Consider the following 19491-nt stretch of genomic DNA (forward strand, 5'->3'; position numbering starts at 1 on the left):
TGGTGGGCATCCTGTGATGCGAGATATATTGAACAGACAGGAAAAACATTTTCGATCAATCACAGTGGCACGGGGAATGCATTCAAAATAAGTAACTATGACAAATGAGATGACACGAATCATCCCATTAAGGCAATACAAGAAGATTTAGAAACATCGCACTTTTAAAAGAAAGAGAGGAAACTCCATTTGTTACAAGAATTAGAGATGCTAGTCTTGAAAAGAGACACGACAATGATCTGGACGCACAAGTGAAAGAGAACGAAGTGAGATTCCTTATTGGCAATTTAGAATTATTTTAGCGCAGACGCATGATTATAAAATTTTAATACCTCTTTAGCGGAATAGCTAGGTATCAACAATCGTAGGCTTAGGAAATGAGGAGTAGTAGGCGACCAACAGAACAGCATTACGGTTCAGCCAATAGCTTAAGTTACACAGTAATAGCTCGGTCATGTCAGTGCATAACAGCCCCCGAACCTCTGAAAAAGCGCCAATTTGACACTCTTGGAGATCACAGCGCAGAAATAGAATGTGCCGTGGTGTAGTATGCGGTGGGAGATGGGGTGGCTACTGACAGAACTCGACGATTGTACTGTAAGACTAGAACCCACAGTCCAATGAGGTTTTGTTCTCTTTTATCTTATGAATGCCACAATCATTATTATTGGTAAATTTTTTAGTGTTTCAGCTGCATGGGCTAGGTTTTACAAACTGATCATGGGAAGATTGTCTCTGAAAACGCATTGTTGACCCGACTTTCTTTCTTTCTTTCTCGGGCCTTTGTACCATTCCAACGCGGGGTCTGCTTTGTTATTACGGATTTGGCAGTGTTAATGGCAGAGGGTGGGCAGATGCCCTTCCTGCAGCCACCCCGAACCCTCCTGGACGGAAGTAGTGTCTCCGACTAGTGTAAGTCAGGAAATAGTGCGAACGTTTTCAAATGTCTGTGAGTCGGAACTTAGGGACCAGCCCGGTATTCACCTAGCGGGATGTGGAAAACTGCCTAAAGCCACATCCACGCTGGCCAACATACCGGCTCTCGTCGTTAATCCGCCGGGTGGATTCGATCCGGGGCGGCGCGCCTACCGCGACTAAACGTACCAGTGACGAAACGCGCCGCTCTACATTGTATCTTGTCTGTCTCTTCTGTTAACACAATCTGGTATGCATTGCAGACGTCTGAGCACTGTTCAGGAATCGGTCTAGTAAGTGTTTTATCAGCCACTTTTCTCATGGATGAATTACAGGAAACTCTCAATGAATCTCACGCTGGCATTTGCTTTCCCCACGACTGCTATATATGATCATTTTACTTTAGTTCGCTGTGAATGGTAACTTCTTGGTATTTTCCTGTAGTTACTATTTTCGGGGGGGGGGGGGGGGTCAACGTGTGACTAGGGCCTTCCATCGGGTAGACTGTTCGCCGGGTGCAAGTCTTTCGATTTGACGCCGCTTTGGCGACTTGCGCGTCGATGGGGATGAAATGATGATGATTAGGACAACACCCAGTCCTGGATCGGAGAAAATCTCCGACCCGGCCGGGAATCGAACCCGAGCCCTTAGGATTGACATTCTGTTGCGCTGACCACTCAGCTACCGGGGGCGAACTACTATTTTTAGTGATTTGTCACCAATAGTGACATTGAATGGTAGTCGATTTCGTCATTTATTTACAGACAATATCTAATATTTATTTACGTTTAAGGTCAAACTGCCAGCCCTTACACCAGTCACGGATCATCAATAGGTCTTCCGGAAATTTGCTTGTCTTCTAGCATTATTACCTACTTATAGACAACCTCATCGCCTGCAAACAGCCTTATGCAGCTTCCGACTTTATCCACTACATCATTTATAAATATACCAAACAGTAATAGTCCCATCACGAATCGTTGAGGACCTCCTAACATTACCTTTAATTTATTCCGTTGGAAATGACGTGTTGGGTTGTATCTGCCAGGAAGACCTGAAACCAATCTCAAATCTGTAAGAAACTAGGATAGAGAAGATTTTGATTCTCTAAGAACATGAGAATGGTGGATTATAGTTGCTCAAGACACACACTTAAGTGTCATAGACCAACAATTTTGTGCACCTGTCCTACGACCCTTCTCGAAAACGATTTTATCGAGACACCAGGTATCTTTCGTCGGACCTACAATGAACTACTGCCAAAATGGAGCGAGCTATGGCATACCTTCTGTAGAACGTCACAGATATCTCAGCTTGGCAAGATGCCTTTTTCACTACTAACCTATTGTAGTTACATTTTCTTACGGTGCTCACTTTTGAATACCTGTCGATTCGGTGTTTCTGGGATAATTAAGAGGATTACAATCGGATCATCATCTTCCACAATGAAACAATTTTGGAAGGCCAAAATAGGTATTTCTGCCTTCTCTGTATCATATTCAGTTTTTGTGAAAGTGTGGACACTGTTTTCAAAACGAAGTAGACATAAGCTTATTACTGACGACATAATTTTATTGCACCGACTAACAACGAGCTAAGCCAAAAACACATCTTGTCATGAATAAAATTGTGCAAAAAGTGTTTGGTTTCTGTATTTCTTCAAGGCTGTTTAATCCACAACACAGAGCTCCACAACCATTATCGTTGATAAACTACCGTAAACCGTGCGTCCACTCGCAGAGAGGGACTAATTTCAGTAGTGTTTGTCGCAGTGTGCTAGGACGGAACAAAACAGTAAGCCCGGCCTTCCCAGAGAACGTCTACCGTGACGTGTGACTAGGCTTACGCTAAGCCGGGCGCGCTAGGGACGCACCGGGTGACCTACAGCGGCGTGTGCGCCGGGCTGCATACTCGTAAGCCACGTAGGGGAAGCAGGAGGTACGCTAGCGGAGTAAACAACGAGCCGGGTAAGTCTGCGCATAAGAAACCGGTGAGGCAACTGTGCTACACCACGTACGTAGACGTATTTAAACATTTGACAATATTTTAAACAAAACTTCTAACGACTCTCTGCTCTCTTCCTTATTCGTAAAAACAGCGTTCCCTAGGTCTTTTATTATGAGTGTCTCTTAGCACCTGTTAAGCTGAGTGACCTCCTTACAACCTTGGCTGTGTTTCGTAACGTTTAGCTTTGGACTTGCTATTAGAAGCAATAATATTAACACTCTGAATACTGTTTTAGAGTAATCTGAAGTCTAGCTAATGTATCTGACTAAATATTAACTAGGCTATCGAGCTTCTTCCGGAGCGTTTAAGGGACAAACTAAAGGGTCGTTGCACCCAGGAACAAAATATGCACTTCACTTCTTAGTTTTAATTATCGTTCTGATAAATGATTCTCACTAAAGTACAACGTCAGGATTTACCAATGCGCCCAGAACCAATACTAATTTATCATAACAATTTGCCTCTTCATAATCAATAGTTGTATTTGCTGATGCCAATCGCCACATCCTGGAGGGACGAATTTGAAAGTCTTTTTTTTCAGTAAAATTAGAAAAGTTAATGAACTGTTGCTTAACAAATTTATTATTGCTATTTTTACAACATTGAAACCAGCAAGGTTTTAAATGACTTCCTTTTCGAACATTACTTTACGAACTTCGAAAAGAAATAAATGATGTTAGTGTCATTAGACTGAAGTTACTTTAATCTTCAGACTTTGAGTAGATGATTTTAACAAACGAAATTAATTCAAGTACTTTGGTCCCTTAAGACCCTAACACAAATTTCCAAATTTTTTAAAAATTGATGTTTCTGTTTACTGTAACGTCACCGCACGTTTCAGATAACGGCCACGGGAGGCCAAGTACAATAATATCGTGGCAGGGTAGTACGTGTTATCTGCAGAATCAGTTCTGCTACGCTACGGACAGTAGTGTGTGATTGAAATGACGCGGCAACTGCAAATTTACTCCAAATTCAAAGTGCGGGGGACAGTACGATTCTTGTGGGAAAACGTCTGAATTGCACACAGGTTCACTTCGAAATGCTGGCGGTGTATGGATTCAAATGCAGTGTCACGTCCAACCATAATAAAATAGTGCCGCCAATTTGACCAAAGCTGCACAGACGCGGGAAATGCTGATCGTGGAATCCAAATCTTGAACCATGATGTGATTTTCATCTCTTTGGCAAGCTGAAAGAACATCTGGTGGGAGGGGGAGGGGGAGGGGAGAGATTTCCCGACGATCAGGAGGTTCACGGAGCGGTTGTGGAAAGTTTTCGTTTCCGATGAGCTGATTTCTATCGTCGACGAATAGAACGAGTAGCAGGACTTTCCGATTGTTATTCCTGCAGAGACATGGTGAATATGTTCAAAAACAGCGCCATGTTTATGTGTCACTCTCAGGAATAGTTAATGAAAGTTAATTGTCCCGCCATAATACTGTGTAACTAGGAAAATAATGCTACAACCTGGAAATATCCACCAGAACAGCCGAAGTTACTGCTATGGAAACACTGACTGTGATTAAAATTGTTCTTGAAGACAAGGCACTGGAACAAGTCTCCAGTTTTAGTTATTTAGTATGCAATCAATTTCAACATCGATAATGATGTACTGAATGAAATTGTTCAAATGGCTCTGAGCACTATGGCACTTAACTTCTAACGTCATTAGTCCCGTATAACTTAGAACTAATTAAACCTAACTAACCTAAGGACATCATACACATCCATGCCCGAGGCAGGATTCGAACCTGCGACCGTAGCGGTCGCACGGTTACAGACTGTAGCTAGAACCGCTCGGCCACCCGGCCGGCTACTGAATGAAACCAGTAACTTTCAGTGCATATGTGTAAGTATAAACAAAACTTAAAAAAAGAACAAGACGAGGAAGACAAAAAATTAAATTATGATAAAACGCGAGGCTTTCTTGCTCTGTGTTAGTGAATCTGCCAATTGAAAAAAAAAAAAATCAAAACAAATGAAGTGTACAGTTGGCTAAAATGAGATTACTAAGATTTCTCGCAGGTTTCACAAGGAGGTATCTTATAATAAACGTGAATGTACGAGAAGAACAGTTAACATACGAATTAAACTATGAAGTGGAAGAATATAGGGGAAATAGAGCAGACGTCTTAAACATATGAAAGGAGTCAGAATTCCAGTCATTGTAGCCAAGTACAAGTTCTCAAGAAAAAAGAGACGCGGAAAGACCGAGAAAATGGTCTTAAAATATTAAGTCGGAACAGGCACGTTGTCTAAACTTGCCGTTAGGCACCAGTACTGATACGGTGAAGTAGGTTTGAAAGACAAGCATCAGTTTGCATCACAAATGCTGACAACCAACATGGTTTAACTCTCACTTACACAGTAGGTAATTCGAGCTGACAAAAGGTCTACATATTAAATTCTCATGAGACATGACACGTCATTCATTAGAAATAACTGGATTTGCTTCTCATTTTCGCGACCATGAAAGTCTGAAATAACTTAAGTGCGCCAACTTTATTCGTACTGAGCAATCGGACTTCATGAAGTTAATGACAAACAGGTTCTACGTAATTACTAGGATACATAATTATCTCGGTGACATACCCGCAATGGCGGCTAAGCAGATATTGCCCAAGCCGGTAATTTCTGTTCATACTATAAGGCTCAGCCACACTTACACTGTAAAACCTGTCAATTTCGTACCACGTGAATTAGTGGTACAAAATAAAAGGACATGACACAATGTTTGAAGAAAAATGATTCATATTCTCACTTTAAAGAAAAAAAAAACTTAGATTAATACACGCGTCTTAAGAGATCGCCGCTAGGAGAAGGTAAGATGAAGAAGGGACAGATAAAAGATGTACCGGGTGATCAAAAAGTCAGTATAAATTTGAAAACTTAATAAACCAAGGAAAAATGTAGATAGGGAGGTAAAAATTGACACACATGCTTGGAATGACATGGGGTTTTATTAGAACCAAAAAAACACACCCCGTATTGCTAGACGCGTGAAAGATCTCTTGCGCGCGTCGTTTGGTGATAATCGTGTGCTCAGCCGCCACTTTAGTCATGCTTGGCCTCCCAGGTTCCCAGACCTCAGTCCGTGCGATTATTGGCTTTGGGGTTACCTGAAGTCGCAAGTGTATAGTGATCGACCGACTTCTCTAAGGATGCTGAAAGACAACATCCGACGCCAATGCCTCACCATAACTCCGGACATGCTTTACACTGCTGTTCACAACATTAGGTTTCAGTACCTCTAAGTCTAGGGGACTGATAACCTCAGATGTTAACTGCCATAGTGCTCAGGGCCAATTTTGAACTTCACAGATGAACCACACTTTTCTAAAATTCTCCCAATAAACAGAAATCGACCATTCGCCGTCCCTACTACAATACTTACATTATATTTCACATTTCTTTGCAACGTTACGCCTAGATTTTTAACCGACATGACTGTGTCAAACTACGCATTACTAATGGTGTACTCGAACGTATGGCTTTTCTTTCCTACTCATCTTCATTAACTTACATTTTCTTAGATTTAGAGCTAGCTGTCATTTATCACACCAATTAGAAATTTTCTGTAAGTCAAATTGTATCCTCCGACTGTCAGTAAAGGACGACACCTTCCTATACATCAAATCACCATCAACATACAGCCGCAGACTGTTGCTTACCCTGACCGCCACATACAGCCGCAGACTGTTGCTTACCCTGCCCGCCACATCACATTCGTGTACAGAGTGTACAATAATAAAGTCGACGGACTATACTGACGGATTCCTGATTCAAAAATGGCTCTGAGCACTATGGGACTCAACATCTTAGGTCATAAGTCCCCTAGAACTTAGAACTACTTAAACCTAACTAACCTAAGGACATCACACACACCCATGCCCAAGGCAGGATTCGAACCTGCGACCGTAGCAGTCCCGCGGTTCCGGACTGCAGCGCCAGAACCGCTAGACCGATTCCTGATTGGAAGTTGACGAAAAAAGGTCGTATAAAAATGTGTCAGGAAATGCATCGTTGCCAATGTACACTACGGGCCATTAAAATTGCTACACCACGGAGATGACGTGCTACAGACGCGAAATTTAACCAACAGGAAGAAGGTGCTGTGATATGCAAATGATTAGTTTTTCAGAACATTCACACAAGGTTGGCGCTGGTGGCGAAACCTACAACGTGCTGACATGAGGAAAGTTTCCAACCGATTTTTCATACACAAACAGCAGTTGACGGGCGTTGCCTGCTGAAACGTTATTGTGATGCCTCGTGTAAGGAGGAGAAATACGTACCATCACGTTTCCAACAATGATAAAAGTCCGGATTGTAGCCTATCGCGATTGCGGTTTAACGTATAGCGACATTTCTGCTCACGTTGGTCGAGATCCAATGACTGTTAGCAGAATATGGAATCGGCGGGTTCAGGAGGGTAATACGGAACACCGTGCTGGATCCCAACGGCCTCGTATCACTAGCAGTCGAGATGACAGGCATCATATCCGCATGGCTGTAACGTATCGTGCAGCCACGTCTCGATCCCTGAGTCAACAGATGGGGACGCTTGCAGGACAACAACCATCTGCACGAACAGTTCGACGACGTTTAGACGTTTGCAGCAGCATGGACTATCAGCTCGGAGACCAAGGCTGCAGTTACCCTTGACGCTGCACCACATACAGGAGCGCCTGCAATGGTGTACTCAACGACGAACCTGGGTGCACGGATGGCAAAACGTCATTTTTTTCGGATGAATAAAGGTTCTGTTTACAGCATCATGATGGTCGCTTCCGTGTTCGGCGACATCGCGGTGAATGCACATTGAAAGCGTGTATTCGTCATCGCCATACTGGCGTATCACCCGGCGTGATGGTATGGGGTGACATTGGTTACACGTCTGGGTCATCTCTTGTTCGCATTGACGTCACTTTTAACAGTGGACGTTACATTTAAGATGTGTTATGACCCGTGGCTCTACCCTTCATTCGATCCCTGCTGAACCCTATATTTCAGCAGGATAATGCACGACCGCATGTTACAGGTCCCGTATGGGCCTTTCGGGATACAGAAAATGTTCGACTGCTGCCCTGGACAACACATTCTCCAGATCTCTCACCAATTGAAAACGTCTGGTCAATGGTGGCCGAGCAACTGGCTCGTCGCAATACGCCAGTCACTACTCTTGATGAACTGTGGTATCGTGTTGAAGCTGCGTCGGCAGCTGTACCTGTACACGCCATCCAAGCTGTGTTTGACTCAATGCCCAGGCCTATCAAGGCCGTTATTACGGCCAGAGTGGTTGTTCTGGATACTGATTTCTAAGGATCTATGCACCCAAATTGAGTGAAAATGTAATCACATGTCAGTTCCAGTATAGTGTATTTGTCCAATGAATACCCGTTTGTCATCTGCATTTCTTCTTGGTGTAACAATTTTAATGGCCAGTAGTGTAGATTTCGCTGACCACGTTCCGTGAGTTCCTTGCGTTTTGCGGGCTGTGTGGTTGACGCAGCATTCTGCAAGCAGTGGAATGGACCTGTATTGATGTCGGGAAAAAGCCGAGACGGTCATCAAGAATCCCTACGCACATCTGATGATGAACCGATGCTGATGAGACGACTCGACCATTCCCTGAAGAATGTGTGTAGCCCACAGATGACGATTATATGCACTGATGATGCCAGTTCTCGTAAAGGTTGCATCGTCCGTAAAGAGGACTGATGACAGGAAACCCATAATTGTGATGGTGTGATGGGAAAACCATCGACAAAATTCTTCTTCTAGAGGTAAATCCGCTGCTGATAATCCTTACACTCGTCTTTGTCATGCAGGATACACGTAATCGTACTTTGGCTTACTGCATGTTGGAACGCCACTTGCCTGGAACTTGTTGTAGATTTCGTCTCGATATCCTTTAGAACCCGGTCCTCCAAATCTATTGTACGCACAACCCTCCACCTCTCGACATGCTAGTCTGTCTGAAAGCACCTATGATCACACAATCTCCCAAAAATGGATTGAAATGTTGTGTAATGTGGTTGGTGTTTGTGAGGATAGTTGTTTTGGTATAGCTGTGCTGCCTCTCAACCTTTTCCATCTGCTTGGATGTACACAAACACCATCTCGGCTTGTTGCCGATGTGAATACCTCACTATTCTGCTGCTTACAGTACGATACGTCAATCACACAGCCCGCAACACAGAAGCAACACATCACATTTCATCAGAGGAACTTTCATTCGTCAGCGACACCTACCCTGGCAACGATGCATTTTTGGACACATATTCATAGGACCTTTCTTCCTGCATCTTCAGCAGGAATCTGTCCCTGGAGTTTGTCGGTTTTATTAACATTCGCCCTGTATAGAAAATAACAGCAGTCGTATCAAACTTCCCTGGGGCACTGCTGAAAATATCCTTGTTTCTGATGAACACTCACTGTCGAGTATAAAATACTGGGATCTTTTACTTCAGAGCAACGGCCTTGCCACAGTGGATGCACCGGTTCCCGTCGGATCACTGAAGTTAAGCGCTGTTGGGCGTGGCCGGTATTTGGATGGGTGACCATCCAGACCGCCATGAGCTGTTACCTTTTTTTGGGGTTCACTCAGCCTCGTGATTCCAACTGAGGAGTTACTCGACCGAATAGTAGCGGCTCCGGTCAAAGAAAACCATCATAACGACCGGGAGAGCGGTGTGCTGACCACACGCCCCTCCTATCCGCATCCTCATCTGAGGATGACACGCCGGTCGGATGGTCCCGATGGGCCACTTGTGGCCTGCAGACGGAGTGCTTTTTTACTTCAGAAGTCTTCATATATTCTGTAGGCTTCGTTAAGATTCGGCAGCGTATACAGCACGTTGTCTTGGCAGGCATTTCGTTTAGGTACCTTTCATTTCCCACTTTTTGCGTCTTTCCTGTGTCGAGGTACTTCAGTTCAGTGGTGAGCGATACAGTCCTTGGCGCTGTAGCGTAGGCGCCGCTGTCGGCAAAGTGGGCGGCTGTGGCTCGACGGTTGCTAGGCAACGCGACGCCGGCCGGCAGGTGTGGGCGCGCGCCAGGTCGGCCATGAATGGGCCCGGGCGGATCAATACGGCGGGGTGCGGGGGCGTCCATTGAGGACGCTGGGGGCGGCGACGGCGCCCCGGGTCCTGCTGTGCTCTGCTGTGCTCCCGGACCCGGACCGGAGGCTCGTCCCGGGGGCTGGGGGCCGCTGCCGCTGCCGCATGCGCCATCCGCGGCGGGCAGGTCCATCCCTGTCGCTGGGGGCGGCTCCTCGCTCTGCAGTGTTCCCGGCCTCTGTGAGATACATCGACCAGCATACACCATCTAAACAGACTTCCCTAGTGGTGGGAATTAACACTTCCATTTATAAAATGATTTCAAATGATTAAATATTTCTCCTAGAGCAGTTCACAAAAAAATATTTTGAAAATAAATGTACAAATTGGCCAGTTGCGGGAAGGACTTGCACACTGAGAGTTCTCTAAAACTGGTAATCGATAATTTCAATAGTTACCTCTTATCGCATCGATACTGGCAAGATATCGACCCCGTGAATTCATGTCCGTATCAAAATCTCTAAGCAGTTCCGCAGACTACCCAGACAGATAAAGGAAGCGTGCAGGGGACCTCTGTTTGTATATGTAGACAGAGAAATTTTATAAAAAAATATTTTATTTACTTACTAAAACACGACTGCTAGTTACGTTTTATATTTGAACGCAGTCTGTTAAGCGTTTGACGAACGATGAATGCAATGTACCAGTTTGTTCCAATGGACAAAAGGCATTTTTCATGTGTTGTAATTACAATATAACAATTTTCAGATTATTTTCGTTTACTTGTACTGTGAAAAATTGATTCTCGTCAAATTTCATGGTTCTACATCAACGAGAGCCATGCTACAAGTTTTGATGAGCGGGTTTTCGAGTATCAAAATATGTGACAAAAATGCCCCCATCTCTGATTGCATTGTCTTGCAAGCTTAAAATTTGTACACCGTTAAGGTACCATAGACTTTCGTGTGTGACATAAATTTGAACTTGATGCGCTGATTTGTTCTAGGGAAAAAGTGGTCTTAAGAGACGAACAGACACAGACAGACGGATAAAATAAATGACAAAAAAAATATTTTTTCGTGTTATATAATTACAAATTAATAATTTTTCGATATTTCCCCGCTACCGGTACTGTGAAACTTCGCTTCTTACCAAATTTCACGATTCTAGGTCAACTGGATGTACCCGACAGGTTTTGATGAATGAGTTTTCGAATATCAAAATATGTGACAAAAATGGCGGTATCTTTTGACTGCATTAACTTAGAAGTTTACAATTTTTACACCGTCAAGGAACCCTAAGGTGTAGTATGTGACATAAATTTTAACCTGTTACATCAACCTGTTTCTGAGAAAAAGGGTTCTTAACAGTGGGACAGCCAGACAGACAGACACGGAAAACAAAGCGATCCCTAAGGATTCAGTTTTACAGACTGAGGCACAGAAATCTAGAAACCCTATCAAACGTTTTCTGAAATGAGTTTTCTAAAAGTAAGAAACAAAATAGGTTAGAGAAACATGTGACACACCTACGAATGATGCTCGAATCATATACAGCAAGTTATTTTCGGGAAGTATAAAATATGCCGATGGATATTTAAAGATATTTTTTCCTATAGCTATGATCGGGCGAGCTGGCAGGTAGATGTCAGTGCGCTTTTGCCAGACCTTGAGTCACATGCAGTTGATAGACACATGCATCTCTGTTGCTCATTGTAATAGTTTTTGCTTTGGTCAAAATCAATGTTGTTACGTTTGATTTGATTTAGACTGTATCAGTCATATCGTTATGTAAGCAATGTAGGTGCACATAATTTGAATTCAAAAACGTTTTAAAAGAATTTCCACTCAATTCACTGATTGCAGTTTACAGTTTATAAAATTATTACAGTCAAATTTAAGTTTTGTATCCTTAAACGAAGTCTAAATATACGAAAACACGAACCAGGTTAAAAATATAACTTTCGTATTCCAAGCAATTAGCACGCTACCGGCAATGCATAACTGGTCAGTATGGCACATTCTAAACTCACTTATGTTAGCTACACGATTTCTGAAATCTAGATGCACACCAAAACCAGATTACTGCATGACTGTGTGCTGTAAATACTTACCTTGTTTCCAAATCATTGTACACTCGTTGAGCACATCAGTTCCCCAAGGGTAGGCTTTGGTTGCAAATGAATACAAAACACTAACAATACAATTTGTTTACAGTACAATATTTTGTTAAATTATTTCTTTCGAATTTTTGATGTTATAACAACCAGTAAATTGATAGAAAAGTGTAAAATGTCATGAATGTCCCATCTCAATTGTCTTCACTTGCGTCGTAATCCTAATCGCATTTTTCTTATTTGTCTTTTTCTTCACTGCTCTCATACTTTCTGGTTGTTGAGTCGTCTTTGGAGTTGATGATTATAGGCTCAATTAAAATATCTCGAACTATTTGTTTCTCTAAATCTTCTTTTGAAGAACCTCTGCATCCTAAACACATTGCCAACATTGTTCGATCTTAACGTTTTCTAAGGCCTCGTGAAGTAAACAATCTCTGGGATTCTGAAAGAGTTGTTTCACGCAGCTACTTCGTTGTTGGTTTGGGCCCAAATGAGATCAGTAGGGTTGCACTGACATACTATTTGGTGGCCCCTTTCATTTGCCACTTCATCATGCCCATAAACAGCTTCTTCCTTGTTTAAGTTTTGCTACATCTGGGAACCAATTTATTGTCTTCAAATAAACCAGTCTTCGTTCACCCAACATGCACAATAATCAGCGTGCTTCCTTTCCCATCAAGTACCTTACGGCTCTCACTTTGCCTCGATTTTGGCCAGACGTACTTACATGAGAAGTTTTGAGTAACTCGTTTCATCCAAATATAATATCGGTCGCATGTCATCCGAATTATATTGCGAACTTATCAAATGGCTCTGAGCACTATGGGACTCAACTGCTGAGGTCATTAGACCCTAGAACTTAGAACTAGTTAAACCTAACTAACCTAAGGACATCACAAACATCCATGCCCGAGGCAGGATTCGAACCTGCGACCGTAGCGGTCTTGCGGTTCCAGACTGCAGCGCCTTTAACCGCACGGCCACTTCGGCCGGCGAACTTATCAAAAAAATGGCTCTAAGCATTACGGCATTTAATATCTGAGGTCATCAGTCCCCTAGACTTAGAACTACTTAAACCTAACCTAACCTAAGGAATTCACACACAATCCATATTTGAGGCAGGATTCGAGCTTGCAACCGCAGCAGCAGCGCGGTTTCGAACTGAAGCGCCTGGAACCACTCGGCCACAGTGGCCGGCCGCGAACTTATCGTCTGCAGAAATTTAATTCTGGAGGCCACTGTGTAATTACGATCAAGCAAAAATTGTCTACCGTCATTTTGACTCTTGTGTTTAAATCCTATATGCGTCACACAGATTTAGTAGATCCAGTAAAAAATATTTTTCAATTAACTTTTTTCTCAAATTTTCTGATGTTGGGTATTCGCCACTGTTGTAAAATTCATACCAATGTTTTTATCAAGGTCGTATAGTTTGGTTAAAGAGTTGTATTATTTAATAATTTTCCTAGGAGAACTGAACGTTGGGGATTTTATCTTACGGAACACATGCTGAATAGTTCTGAAACCAAAGCCAGAAGCTCCAGTACAAGAAGCCTATATGTAAGAAACAGTTCTTCGCACAATGGTTCATCGTTTTTTCGGTGACATATCACTTCACTTCTCGACATCATCGTTACTGATTATGTTGAGATTCCGCAGATCTTTTCTAACAAGCGTGCATACTTTACCATCGTTGTCTAAAAGACGTTTTAAGTGTTTATAAACGTTTAGGGTTATAGATTTGCTTTGCGGCGAAACTCTGTTGCTTTTTCCAGTCACATTCTTCCTGCTGTCAGAGCGCGTATTAATGGAGTTTTTTTGCAAATCCGGCTCACATGGCAAAGTGTAAATCACTGTTTCTTCTTGCTTTTTCATTTACAACTTCATACAAACACTTCTACTCAGTAAATAAATTGCAAAAATATCACCATAAAATAAACTTTTTTACTTATAGTCAAACTGCTGTAGCTAATAACTCAATAACCAATGGAAAACGAGACCTGCGCAACAATCGTTCTCACCACTGACGCTCTGCTGGTACTCGAACTAGGGAACTACTGATGCTCAGCGTTGCCATTTTCGACTACTAGAGCGCGGTATGCGGACTAGACACGAGCGCGGCGACAGTGTGCTTATTGCCACCCGCCTGAATTTCTGGCCACAGCTGGAGTTTCTGCTATTCAAGAAATTCTTAAATTTATTAACTGATACGAAGGAAACCATTTTAAAAATAAAATATCACAGCAATGCAACTTCGTACCCAAAATAGATATGCCTTGAAGAGTAAAAATTTTTGAGACCTCATTCGCCTTCCTTGTGTTTTATGTTCTCAAAGTTTCCTAAATTTAATACTTGATTCGATGTAAGCTTTTTAGGCAGTTAAATACCACCCAAATGTAACGCTTTGTGTTCAAATTGTTGGCTAGGCCTTGAAGAGGTCAGCTCTTTGACACATCACTTACGTAGCTGACAGCAGCTGTTAGTGAAGTATTTGAATTTTCCCTAATCATTAATTAAATATTAATTTTTTTTTCTTAGTTACCCTCCTAACTTCTTTACAATGCGAAACCAAGCATCTGCGTTTGAATGTGAAAATTCGGTCAAAAATTCGTTGTGTGCTTTGCAGGAAGTCTTGTTTCCTCTCCACTCACACTTTTGGCCATTCGAGAAGGGAATGCAACCTGCAATATTCTTCTTATTCACAGATTATGAAAATGCGTTTCTGTGAAATCCGACATTGTCAAACTGAAGCACGTGGCCAAGTTTGCAAAAAACGTATTACCTAGAATTGACTTCGTCACGCTGGGTGTACTTATGTGTTGTCGTACATTACGCTGCGGAATGAAAATTCAATCTGAGAATTTACAACGGTTTACTGGTTTCAATCCCCATGCGCCATTATCATAACCAGTATCTTGTTCCCTAACAGCCACCCGAGTCACTCGATGTCAACTCAAAATGACCAATGTAGGTATCACGTGGCTGTTCGACGTGTTAATGTTTTAAGAAGGTCCTGGTTTTGATGATGATTCATAAGGTACGAGACCACTAAACTGTTGTAAGTTCATCTAATGCAATCAAGAAAACTGAATAGAAAAGGCATTTCAATGAGTAACTTCACTTGATCATGTAGTTTAACACACAGCGTGCTAGCTGAAGATGAGCCCGTGATAAACATAAGAAAAAAGAGAGAATTACTGTGGGATATACTTTATAAGAGCAGAGAAAAGGTCAATCGCGATTTACAGTTACTATTGAAAATTTATAGTTGCTCATATGTTACTGTTACAGTAACGATGTACTTTGTAAGCCCTATTCTCCTGTATTATTTTGTTACTTTTGTTATAAATATCGTGTTTCTGTGACGATATCATTTGTGTGTGTGTGGTAGATGTAAAATTTATGCCAATTTTTTACATCTGACTCTCACTTTCAGGCCAAACCTGGCTGGACACTATCCTTCCTGCCAGTGCATACATTTAACCAAATTATGTGAATTTTGCTATCACCATGACTGCTTTTTTTTTGGTATACAGAACTGGAGATACATTAACAAGAAACCAGACTTGAGATAACTACTGACGTTACCTTCGATATTTCCTACTAAAATCGCGTCCCTGGCATGCGTCACAGAAAGCGAGCATTTGTTACAAACATTCCGCGCAGTTGACTGTAATGTGAGCTCAGTTACTTTCTGTTGTAAATGATGCCGAGTGCTACTTGGCCATCGTCAAGTGTTACCTGACGGCCATTAGCTTGGCTGTGACGCCAACGGTCCTCTTGCCACCGCAGTATGAAACAACGGGACGTGTCTCATACGGCGGTAAACTCAGCTCTGCTGACGTCACAGTCTGTACCACTACTATACAAGGACGAGGGCGGAAGCCACATAGCAATCGCAACAGCGTAGGTGCGCTAAACAAGTTGACCAAGTCATCAGCTTTACCGTGGATACTCATAAGGAATGCAAAACGCACCTACAACACTCTAGGCACTTACAGCTTTCTCCGGGTCAGATTTTCCAGAATTAATTTAAAAAAATAATTCTCCTCCTACCACTTCTGATCAAGATTTTTGAAGCTGCTAAACAAATTCTGGAAATGGAAAAACCCTTTCGAACATGCCTAAGCGGGACTGTCATCGCTCCCCCCCCTTCCCCCCCCCCCCCCCCCCCTCTCCATAAACGCCCGCGAAAGTCGTCCAGTATTTTGCTGAAAAATCCTGACTCTCCGATACGTCATTACAAGAAGAGCTACTCCTACCTTCAGGGGTAAGGAATGAAAAGTGCATAAAAAAGAAACTAACATAACAGTCCGTCGCTTTTTGACAATAAAGGACGAGAACTCACCTGACATCTCGTAAGTGCATAATCAGCTGATGTCTCGTAAGTGCATAATCAGCTGATGTACCTCGAAGAACGAGAATATTTAATTCAGTGCATATGGATGATGAGATTCTTTTCTCGTAATAAGGTAAACGTGTTGTAGAGTATCCACACATATTATGAAAATGGATGTACAGTATCTCGAATAGTGGTTGACGGATTTAGTTAGAAATTCTTAGCCGTGTTACTTATTTCTACAATAAAGAAAATGAAAGAAAAATTAAATGCCTGACAAACGAAATATATCGTGACAAACTGAATAAAATTCCTATCACGAGAATAAACTGTAGCGGCAATACCCGCCTTAGAGATAATTTCATCAGACGTCACTAGCTCGCAGGACGAGCGAAATATCGAGAATTTGACAGAAACATGATATAAAAATCTTATTTATTGATTAGTTGCAGTTGTTACACATGACATACACCCTAGGAGATATTTTAGTCATTGTTTATTTACGAGGGTTGTCCAGAAAGTAAGTTCCCATAGGTCGCGAAATGGAAACCACGGTGAAAACAAGAAACGTTTTATTTGCAACAGTTAGGTACACCGTCCACCTACTTCCCTACATAGTCGCCGCTCTAACTTCGAATGTTGTCGTTGTGTTGTATCAACTTTCCAATATCCTCGTCATAGAAAGCAGCCACCTGTGCTTTCTGCCAGTTATCTGAACTGGTCTGCAACTCGTTGTGTGTGCAAAAATTTTGTGCTCATAGCGAGCGGTTCTTGTTAGCAGAGATGAGAGTCAGGGGGAGCCAATTACGGACTGTATTGGGGGTGATCAAATACTTCTCATCGGAACGCTGCAGGAGCGTCTTTATTGCCCCTGCAGTGTGCAGCTGAGAATTGGCATGACGAAGGAACTGATCAACAGTTGTTATGTGGGCTGCATGACATAGGCGAAATCTCTAACCGGCCCTCATACTTGGCGGGAGATGCTATTCCCTAAGCATCTTTCGCATCTTTACGTGCTCACTGTTTACTAAAAACTGAAAAGAGCGACGCGACACAATCGACGGGTATACTGTGTGTGTGTGTGTGTGTGTGTGTGTGTGTGTGTGTGTGTGTGTGTTAAATACGCCCTAAAATATCTTCAAGAGTGAATTTCATAAGTATCAACGGCAACTAATCAATAAATAAGATCTTTCAATCATGTTTCTGTCAAATTTTGGATTTTTCGCTAGTCTTGCGACCTAGTGGCGTCTGATGAAATTATCTACAAGACGGGGATTGCCGCTGCAGTTCATTCTCGTGATAGGAGTTACAGTCAGTTTCCCACGATATATTTCGTTTGTTACGTATTTAATTCTTCATTTCTATGTTTCAAGTCAGATTACGGAATTTCAGGTAGATAGTGATCTTTCTTGGAGATAAAGTATGCAAAATTTCATCGAGACTGGAATAAAACTGTAGAGAGGACTCAGTTCCTTGGAGCAAAATTTACACATAATTTTCGACCTTTACGAAATTTTCTTCTCCAGACAACTCCCACGAAATGACGAAAGGAAGAAAAAATCGATCGCTTACTATATTTTCGCTGTTAGTGCATACTGTCGCATGAAGCACGAAGGTTCAATTTATTACTTCTTTACAACTAAATGTATTCTCGACACATTTCACAGACAGTATCTACATACACCACTGAAGGTACCAGCAAAATTATATCATTGTACGACACATAGTATAGGAGATATGACGTTAAAACTGAAATTCGTGAAAAACTGCAGCATTATGTTCTACATTCTAATTTATTATTTTTGTACTGCTCCGTCTATCAGCAGCATATTTAGCAGACAGTATTTACATACGCCGGTGCATGTACCCACAGAAATATATTACTGTATGACACATAGCTCAGGAGACATGACGTAATCAATCCTGAGATGAGTGAAAACCTTCCACATCATTCATGACGTTCTAATTTATTACCTCTTTACTACTAACTCTATTCACAACATATTTAGCAGACGGTAGCCATATATTCCACTGGATAAACCTGCAAAATTATGTCCTTATACAGCACATAATGCATGATATACGACCTGAAACTGAAACGGCGAGGCGAAATTCGCTAGAGATACATATGAAATATGTGTACAGTTACGTGTGAAATACGTTAACTGTATGCGAAATACATTTGACATCTGCGTACGCGGGCAAAGCCACGAATAAAAACACATCCTGTATTATTTATTTTATTAAATATAATACAGAAAAACACATCTAAATTAAAAACACTTAAAGTTTTAATATAATTAACTGCGTCATTTGTTGCCATCAGCAAATTATTGAAACTACCACGATAGTCCCTGTTGGGACGTTCTGTAACTATGTCACGAACGGTTTGCCTGGCTGCTCCAAAATCGCAATTTGGAGAAGGAGCTTTACCCTATCCGTGAAGAGAGTCCATGCTTCTGACATGACTTGTGCGTCTTCTGTTAAATGTTATCCGTATTCTGCACGATCGGCCAAGGCAGGAGTTTCTTTCTTATGCACGGCAAGTTCTGGCAACATGGAGGGCAAGACTATCCAGTCTCTTTCCCATGAGTCTGCTAGATCTAAACTGAGACTTTAATGGATAATCTTCGAGATGGAAGCCGGTTTCTTTGCAGAATAACAGCATCTTGATGGATAGGGAGTTTCGGGTTGTCTTATATGCGGTTAAGCTAACGGAGTAGAGCTGCTATTCGTCGGAGTCCAAAGGCGGAATGTGGCTCAATATGGACAGCCATTCAATTGGGGTGAATCTTAAGAGTACCACTGATAATTTTCATTCTGTTGTTCAGCTGTGCGTCGAGAGTTCTTGTGCGTGCGCTATGGAGGCATACAGACTGGTAGCCATATAGCCTGCTCAAATAGCTGATGTGAGCAGAGTTTCAGCGGAGGAGCTCCAGGTTTTCCGCCACAGCTTATGCAGTTCCTAGTTCGTATCTTCGCAGCGGCGTTTTCCAGGCGCTTCTTGCAAGACAGTGCCTGGTCCAACGTAACTGATATATATTTTGGGT

General features: G+C 42.2%; 1 pseudogene; it reads left to right on the forward strand.

Moving 5' to 3' along the window:
• Positions 1–9398: 9398 nt before the first annotated feature.
• On the forward strand, positions 9399–9516 carry LOC126093864 (5S ribosomal RNA; annotated as a pseudogene).
• Positions 9517–19491: the final 9975 nt, after the last annotated feature.

The sequence above is a fragment of the Schistocerca cancellata genome, chromosome 7 (assembly GCF_023864275.1).
Source record: "Schistocerca cancellata isolate TAMUIC-IGC-003103 chromosome 7, iqSchCanc2.1, whole genome shotgun sequence".
NCBI lineage: Eukaryota > Metazoa > Arthropoda > Insecta > Orthoptera > Acrididae > Schistocerca > Schistocerca cancellata.